Consider the following 7,500-nt stretch of genomic DNA (forward strand, 5'->3'; position numbering starts at 1 on the left):
ACAACATAATTTAATATGGGGGAGCAGTTAAACAGTTTATTAGGAACAATCAAAGCTGACTTTCAAACTAATTTTATTTTTGCATTATTACTCCAGTCACACAATCCTTAAGAAATCCTTTTAACAATCTGAATTTGTAAAAAATAAAAAATAAAAACTTTTATTGTTATCATTATTATTAATGTTGAAAATAGCTGAGAATATTTTTCATGTTTTTTAGGGTGGTAAATTAAAAGAACACCATTTTTTGTTACATTTGTTACAGTTACATGTATTTGTTATATTTATATTATTTACATCAAGCTTTTGAGTGGTATAGTTTTGTATATTGTTATTGAAACTTCATAATATTTAACTTAATTATACATTTAGTCAAGAATTATAGTTTGGAAAAAGTCTAACTAGTAAAATGTTTAGACGTTATGTGAAAACTAGTAAAAGTATATAAATAAATATAAAGAGACTTACTCATGTTTATGATCTCTGCTGAATAAAGTGCTTCATTCTTTATTTTCTGAGGAAATCCATTTCTCAAATCCTCAACCACGTCACATCTTTTTGGGGTGAATTATGTGTTATTCCTCTCATCGCGAAGCAAACAGTAAAATAAAAGCACTTGAACAACAGTCTGGCTGCTTTTTCTTCTGTGTGGGCGTATTCAAGCCGCGCTTCAGTTTGAATCTGAATAGAGCGTTCAGCGCGGGGGCGTGGTCACTTTAGATATAATGAAGGGAGACGTGAAAAAAGGACATCGCCTTGTTTTCATATGGATTACTTTATCACAGAATATTTGTTTTCGGCAGCACTTGTTTAGTTTAAAAGTAGAAATGTCAAGCTTTCTATAGATATCTCTCTCATGTCTCTTCGTTGAGTATTCACAGAGTTAGAGGTTCATTTTAATGACGTGTTTGTAAATGAAGATCAGCGCAGACAAAGGCTGCAGACAGCACATCTTGTTTGTTATCTTTATTTTATAAGTGCACAAAGTTTTGTTGTTATTATTTTCTGTATCCAAAAAAGGAAACCCTTTATTGGGTTACAGTCAGCTTGCTGACTGAGTTGGGTTGTTTGCAAGTAGGTCAGGCAGCAGTGTTGCACACAAACTGAGCAGAAGCTGGTCTGTTCTTGTAGTCGTGGCCGAGTGGTTAAGGTGATGGACTAGAAATCCATTGGGGTCTCCCCGCGCAGTTTCGAATCCTGCCGACTACGCTGTTTGCTGAAGGCCACGAGGAAAAGCGTCCATGAATTTTTCAAGGTCCTCCCACTGATTTGCGAAATGTCCTGTCCCTCTTCGATGGACCAACACGCCGCTGCTGCTTCTGGTATTCGGGCTCCAGGGGTTAACTTGGGTGAGCCAGTGGCACGCCGTGATCGTATAGTGGTTAGTACTCTGCGTTGTGGCCGCAGCAACCCCGGTTCGAATCCGGGTCACGGCAACACTCTGGCGTTGAGTGTACGGGAAGGTTGACATTTTTTTTACCACCTCATCTTTCTTCTCTATTTTGTTTTTGACGCTTGGCCTGTGCAGGGAGCCACCAGACAAGGGGGCAGGCAGCCTACCGCTAGACGTAGTCGTGGCCGAGAGGTTAAGGCGATGGACTTGAAATCCATTGGGGTCTCCCCGCGCAGGTTCGAACCCTGCCGACTACGGGAGGGCTTTGCAGTGTTGCTTTAGCTTTCTGTGATGGTAATTGTGCCTTCTGTGGTCCTTTGTCCTAACTGCTTCTAGCTTTCATCCCGTGACACCTGCGTCTCTTCTGGGCAGCTTGTTGTAAAACTGCTGTTATATAAAAGGTGAGATGCCAGTACTCGACAAGAGCCCGGATAGCTCAGTCGGTAGAGCATCAGACTTTTAATCTGAGGGTCCAGGGTTCAAGTCCCTGTTCGGGCGAAGGTCTTTCTTTGGCCTCACCTTGCTATCACTACGGTCCATCTCTTCTGCTGACTCTGTACTGGAACGGTGTTCCTTCCTGCTCCCGGTGATCAGGGGATCTCCCTTGTGGTTAGTGACAAACGAACAATGTTAAATGAACAAGGCCAAAAAATACATAAAGAACAATGGTGCCTGGGATTTTTGAGAACCGGAGCTTGTAGCCTAGAATTTTTCTTTGTAAATTATGTGAAAATCATCTTGTTTACTCACTTACAGAAAACAATACATTGATTTAAATTGTCTAAGACACTTTTTGTTGGTAAAAGTCATATGCGAGTAGGCGTCAACTATCATGATTTACACCTGAGAAGACAAAGCCCTGCATAATGAGCTGCATAAAGAGCCGCTCAGTCAGCTGTTGTCACTGAGAGGGAGGTGTTACAAGAAAGAACGTGAGAACAAAATAAATGTATATAATTTTAAGTTTGGAGTTTATTTAGAATATATTTAATAATCCCACAACATAATTTAATATGGGGGAGCAGTTAAACAGTTTATTAGGAACAATCAAAGCTGACTTTCAAACTAATTTTATTTTTGCATTATTACTCCAGTCACACAATCCTTAAGAAATCCTTTTAACAATCTGAATTTGTAAAAAATAAAAAATAAAAACTTTTATTGTTATCATTATTATTAATGTTGAAAATAGCTGAGAATATTTTTCATGTTTTTTAGGGTGGTAAATTAAAAGAACACCATTTTTTGTTACATTTGTTACAGTTACATGTATTTGTTATATTTATATTATTTACATCAAGCTTTTGAGTGGTATAGTTTTGTATATTGTTATTGAAACTTCATAATATTTAACTTAATTATACATTTAGTCAAGAATTATAGTTTGGAAAAAGTCTAACTAGTAAAATGTTTAGACGTTATGTGAAAACTAGTAAAAGTATATAAATAAATATAAAGAGACTTACTCATGTTTATGATCTCTGCTGAATAAAGTGCTTCATTCTTTATTTTCTGAGGAAATCCATTTCTCAAATCCTCAACCACGTCACATCTTTTTGGGGTGAATTATGTGTTATTCCTCTCATCGCGAAGCAAACAGTAAAATAAAAGCACTTGAACAACAGTCTGGCTGCTTTTTCTTCTGTGTGGGCGTATTCAAGCCGCGCTTCAGTTTGAATCTGAATAGAGCGTTCAGCGCGGGGGCGTGGTCACTTTAGATATAATGAAGGGAGACGTGAAAAAAGGACATCGCCTTGTTTTCATATGGATTACTTTATCACAGAATATTTGTTTTCGGCAGCACTTGTTTAGTTTAAAAGTAGAAATGTCAAGCTTTCTATAGATATCTCTCTCATGTCTCTTCGTTGAGTATTCACAGAGTTAGAGGTTCATTTTAATGACGTGTTTGTAAATGAAGATCAGCGCAGACAAAGGCTGCAGACAGCACATCTTGTTTGTTATCTTTATTTTATAAGTGCACAAAGTTTTGTTGTTATTATTTTCTGTATCCAAAAAAGGAAACCCTTTATTGGGTTACAGTCAGCTTGCTGACTGAGTTGGGTTGTTTGCAAGTAGGTCAGGCAGCAGTGTTGCACACAAACTGAGCAGAAGCTGGTCTGTTCTTGTAGTCGTGGCCGAGTGGTTAAGGTGATGGACTAGAAATCCATTGGGGTCTCCCCGCGCAGTTTCGAATCCTGCCGACTACGCTGTTTGCTGAAGGCCACGAGGAAAAGCGTCCATGAATTTTTCAAGGTCCTCCCACTGATTTGCGAAATGTCCTGTCCCTCTTCGATGGACCAACACGCCGCTGCTGCTTCTGGTATTCGGGCTCCAGGGGTTAACTTGGGTGAGCCAGTGGCACGCCGTGATCGTATAGTGGTTAGTACTCTGCGTTGTGGCCGCAGCAACCCCGGTTCGAATCCGGGTCACGGCAACACTCTGGCGTTGAGTGTACGGGAAGGTTGACATTTTTTTTACCACCTCATCTTTCTTCTCTATTTTGTTTTTGACGCTTGGCCTGTGCAGGGAGCCACCAGACAAGGGGGCAGGCAGCCTACCGCTAGACGTAGTCGTGGCCGAGAGGTTAAGGCGATGGACTTGAAATCCATTGGGGTCTCCCCGCGCAGGTTCGAACCCTGCCGACTACGGGAGGGCTTTGCAGTGTTGCTTTAGCTTTCTGTGATGGTAATTGTGCCTTCTGTGGTCCTTTGTCCTAACTGCTTCTAGCTTTCATCCCGTGACACCTGCGTCTCTTCTGGGCAGCTTGTTGTAAAACTGCTGTTATATAAAAGGTGAGATGCCAGTACTCGACAAGAGCCCGGATAGCTCAGTCGGTAGAGCATCAGACTTTTAATCTGAGGGTCCAGGGTTCAAGTCCCTGTTCGGGCGAAGGTCTTTCTTTGGCCTCACCTTGCTATCACTACGGTCCATCTCTTCTGCTGACTCTGTACTGGAACGGTGTTCCTTCCTGCTCCCGGTGATCAGGGGATCTCCCTTGTGGTTAGTGACAAACGAACAATGTTAAATGAACAAGGCCAAAAAATACATAAAGAACAATGGTGCCTGGGATTTTTGAGAACCAGAGCTTGTAGCCTAGAATTTTTCTTTGTAAATTATGTGAAAATCATCTTGTTTACTCACTTACAGAAAACAATACATTGATTTAAATTGTCTAAGACACTTTTTGTTGGTAAAAGTCATATGCGAGTAGGCGTCAACTATCATGATTTACACCTGAGAAGACAAAGCCCTGCATAATGAGCTGCATAAAGAGCCGCTCAGTCAGCTGTTGTCACTGAGAGGGAGGTGTTACAAGAAAGAACGTGAGAACAAAATAAATGTATATAATTTTAAGTTTGGAGTTTATTTAGAATATATTTAATTATCCCACAACATAATTTAATATGGGGGAGCAGTTAAACAGTTTATTAGGAACAATCAAAGCTGACTTTCAAACTAATTTTATTTTTGCATTATTACTCCAGTCACACATTCCTTAAGAAATCCTTTTAACAATCTGAATTTGTAAAAAATAAAAAATAAAAACTTTTATTGTTATCATTATTATTAATGTTGAAAATAGCTGAGAATATTTTTCATGTTTTTTAGGGTGGTAAATTAAAAGAACACCATTTTTTGTTACATTTGTTACAGTTACATGTATTTGTTACATTTATATTATTTACATCAAGCTTTTGAGTGGTATAGTTTTGTATATTGTTATTGAAACTTCATAATATTTAACTTAATTATACATTTAGTCAAGAATTATAGTTTGGAAAAAGTCTAACTAGTAAAATGTTTAGACGTTATGTGAAAACTAGTAAAAGTATATAAATAAATATAAAGAGACTTACTCATGTTTATGATCTCTGCTGAATAAAGTGCTTCATTCTTTTTTTTCTGAGGAAATCCATTTCTCAAATCCTCAACCACGTCACATCTTTTTGGGGTGAATTATGTGTTATTCCTCTCATCGCGAAGCAAACAGTAAAATAAAAGCACTTGAACAACAGTCTGGCTGCTTTTTCTTCTGTGTGGGCGTATTCAAGCCGCGCTTCAGTTTGAATCTGAATAGAGCGTTCAGCGCGGGGGCGTGGTCACATTAGATATAATGAAGGGAGACGTGAAAAAAGGACATCGCCTTGTTTTCATATGGATTACTTTATCACAGAATATTTGTTTTGGCAGCACTTGTTTAGTTTAAAAGTAGAAATGTCAAGCTTTCTATAGATATCTCTCTCATGTCTCTTCGTTGAGTATTCACAGAGTTAGAGGTTCATTTTAATGACGTGTTTGTAAATGAAGATCAGTGCAGACAAAGGCTGCAGACAGCACATCTTGTTTGTTATCTTTATTTTATAAGTGCACAAAGTTTTGTTGTTATTATTTTCTGTATCCAAAAAAGGAAACCCTTTATTGGGTTACAGTCAGCTTTCTGACTGAGCTGGGTTGTTTGCAAGTAGGTCAGGCAGCAGTGTTGCACACAAACTGAGCAGATGCTGGTCTGTTCTTGTAGTCGTGGCCGAGTGGTTAAGGCGATGGACTAGAAATCCATTGGGGTCTCCCCGCGCAGGTTCGAATCCTGCCGACTACGCTGTTTGCTGAAGGCCACGAGGAAAAGCGTCCATGAATTTTTCAAGGTCCTCCCACTGATTTGCGAAATGTCCTGTCCCTCTTCGATGGACCAACACGCCGCTGGTGCTTCTGGTATTCGGGCTCCAGGGGTTAACTTGGGTGAGCCAGTGGCACGCCGTGATCGTATAGTGGTTAGTACTCTGCGTTGTGGCTGCAGCAACGCCGGTTCGAATCCGGGTCACGGCAACACTCTGGCGTTGAGTGTACGGGAAGGTTGACATTTTTTTACCACCTCATCTTTCTTCTCTATTTTGTTTTTGACGCTTGGCCTGTGCAGGGAGCCACCAGACAAGGGGGCAGGCAGCCTACCGCTAGACGTAGTCGTGGGCGAGAGGTTAAGGCGATGGACTTGAAATCCATTGGGGTCTCCCCGCGCAGGTTCGAACCCTGCCAACTACGGGAGGGCTTTGCAGTGTTGCTTTAGCTTTCTGTGATGGTAATTGTGCCTTCTGTGGTCCTTTGTCCTAACTGCTTCTAGCTTTCATCCCGTGACACCTGCGTCTCTTCTGGGCAGCTTGTTGTAAAACTGCTGTTATATAAAAGGTGAGATGCCAGTACTCGACAAGAGCCCGGATAGCTCAGTCGGTAGAGCATCAGACTTTTAATCTGAGGGTCCAGGGTTCAAGTCCCTGTTCGGGCGAAGGTCTTTCTTTGGCCTCACCTTGCTATCACTACGGTCCATCTCTTCTGCTGACTCTGTACTGGAACGGTGTTCCTTCCTGCTCCCGGTGATCAGGGGATCTCCCTTGTGGTTAGTGACAAACGAACAATGTTAAATGAACAAGGCCAAAAAATACATAAAGAACAATGGTGCCTGGGATTTTTGAGAACCGGAGCTTGTAGCCTAGAATTTTTCTTTGTAAATTATGTGAAAATCATCTTGTTTACTCACTTACAGAAAACAATACATTGATTTAAATTGTCTAAGACACTTTTTGTTGGTAAAAGTCATATGCGAGTAGGCGTCAACTATCATGATTTACACCTGAGAAGACAAAGCCCTGCATAATGAGCTGCATAAAGAGCCGCTCAGTCAGCTGTTGTCACTGAGAGGGAGGTGTTACAAGAAAGAACGTGAGAACAAAATAAATGTATATAATTTTAAGTTTGGAGTTTATTTAGAATATATTTAATTATCCCACAACATAATTTAATATGGGGGAGCAGTTAAACAGTTTATTAGGAACAATCAAAGCTGACTTTCAAACTAATTTTATTTTTGCATTATTACTCCAGTCACACAATCCTTAAGAAATCCTTTTAACAATCTGAATTTGTAAAAAATAAAAAATAAAAACTTTTATTGTTATCATTATTATTAATGTTGAAAATAGCTGAGAATATTTTTCATGTTTTTTAGGGTGGTAAATTAAAAGAACACCATTTTTTGTTACATTTGTTACAGTTACATGTATTTGTTACATTTATATTATTTACATCAAGCTTTTGAGTGGTATAGTTTTGTATAT

The 7,500-nt window shown here is 39.6% G+C and overlaps 8 non-coding genes across 8 annotated transcripts; all 8 read left to right on the plus strand.

Moving 5' to 3' along the window:
* The first annotated feature begins 1,364 nt into the window (after positions 1–1,364).
* On the plus strand, positions 1,365–1,436 carry trnah-gug (transfer RNA histidin (anticodon GUG)). The gene has a single exon. It is a non-coding gene; the product is annotated as a tRNA-His (tRNA).
* A 132-nt stretch (positions 1,437–1,568) lies between these two features.
* Positions 1,569–1,650, plus strand: trnas-uga (transfer RNA serine (anticodon UGA)). Its single transcript has one exon. It is a non-coding gene; the product is annotated as a tRNA-Ser (tRNA).
* Positions 1,651–1,818: 168 nt separating this feature from the next.
* Positions 1,819–1,891, plus strand: trnak-uuu (transfer RNA lysine (anticodon UUU)). The gene has a single exon. It is a non-coding gene; the product is annotated as a tRNA-Lys (tRNA).
* Positions 1,892–3,755: 1,864 nt separating this feature from the next.
* trnah-gug (transfer RNA histidin (anticodon GUG)) lies at positions 3,756–3,827 on the plus strand. Its single transcript has one exon. It is a non-coding gene; the product is annotated as a tRNA-His (tRNA).
* Positions 3,828–3,959: 132 nt separating this feature from the next.
* trnas-uga (transfer RNA serine (anticodon UGA)) lies at positions 3,960–4,041 on the plus strand. The gene has a single exon. It is a non-coding gene; the product is annotated as a tRNA-Ser (tRNA).
* A 168-nt stretch (positions 4,042–4,209) lies between these two features.
* trnak-uuu (transfer RNA lysine (anticodon UUU)) lies at positions 4,210–4,282 on the plus strand. The gene has a single exon. It is a non-coding gene; the product is annotated as a tRNA-Lys (tRNA).
* Positions 4,283–5,908: 1,626 nt separating this feature from the next.
* trnas-aga (transfer RNA serine (anticodon AGA)) lies at positions 5,909–5,990 on the plus strand. The gene has a single exon. It is a non-coding gene; the product is annotated as a tRNA-Ser (tRNA).
* A 608-nt stretch (positions 5,991–6,598) lies between these two features.
* On the plus strand, positions 6,599–6,671 carry trnak-uuu (transfer RNA lysine (anticodon UUU)). Its single transcript has one exon. It is a non-coding gene; the product is annotated as a tRNA-Lys (tRNA).
* Positions 6,672–7,500: the final 829 nt, after the last annotated feature.

This window comes from Carassius gibelio, chromosome A20, assembly GCF_023724105.1.
Source record: "Carassius gibelio isolate Cgi1373 ecotype wild population from Czech Republic chromosome A20, carGib1.2-hapl.c, whole genome shotgun sequence".
Taxonomy (NCBI): Eukaryota; Metazoa; Chordata; class Actinopteri; order Cypriniformes; family Cyprinidae; genus Carassius; species Carassius gibelio.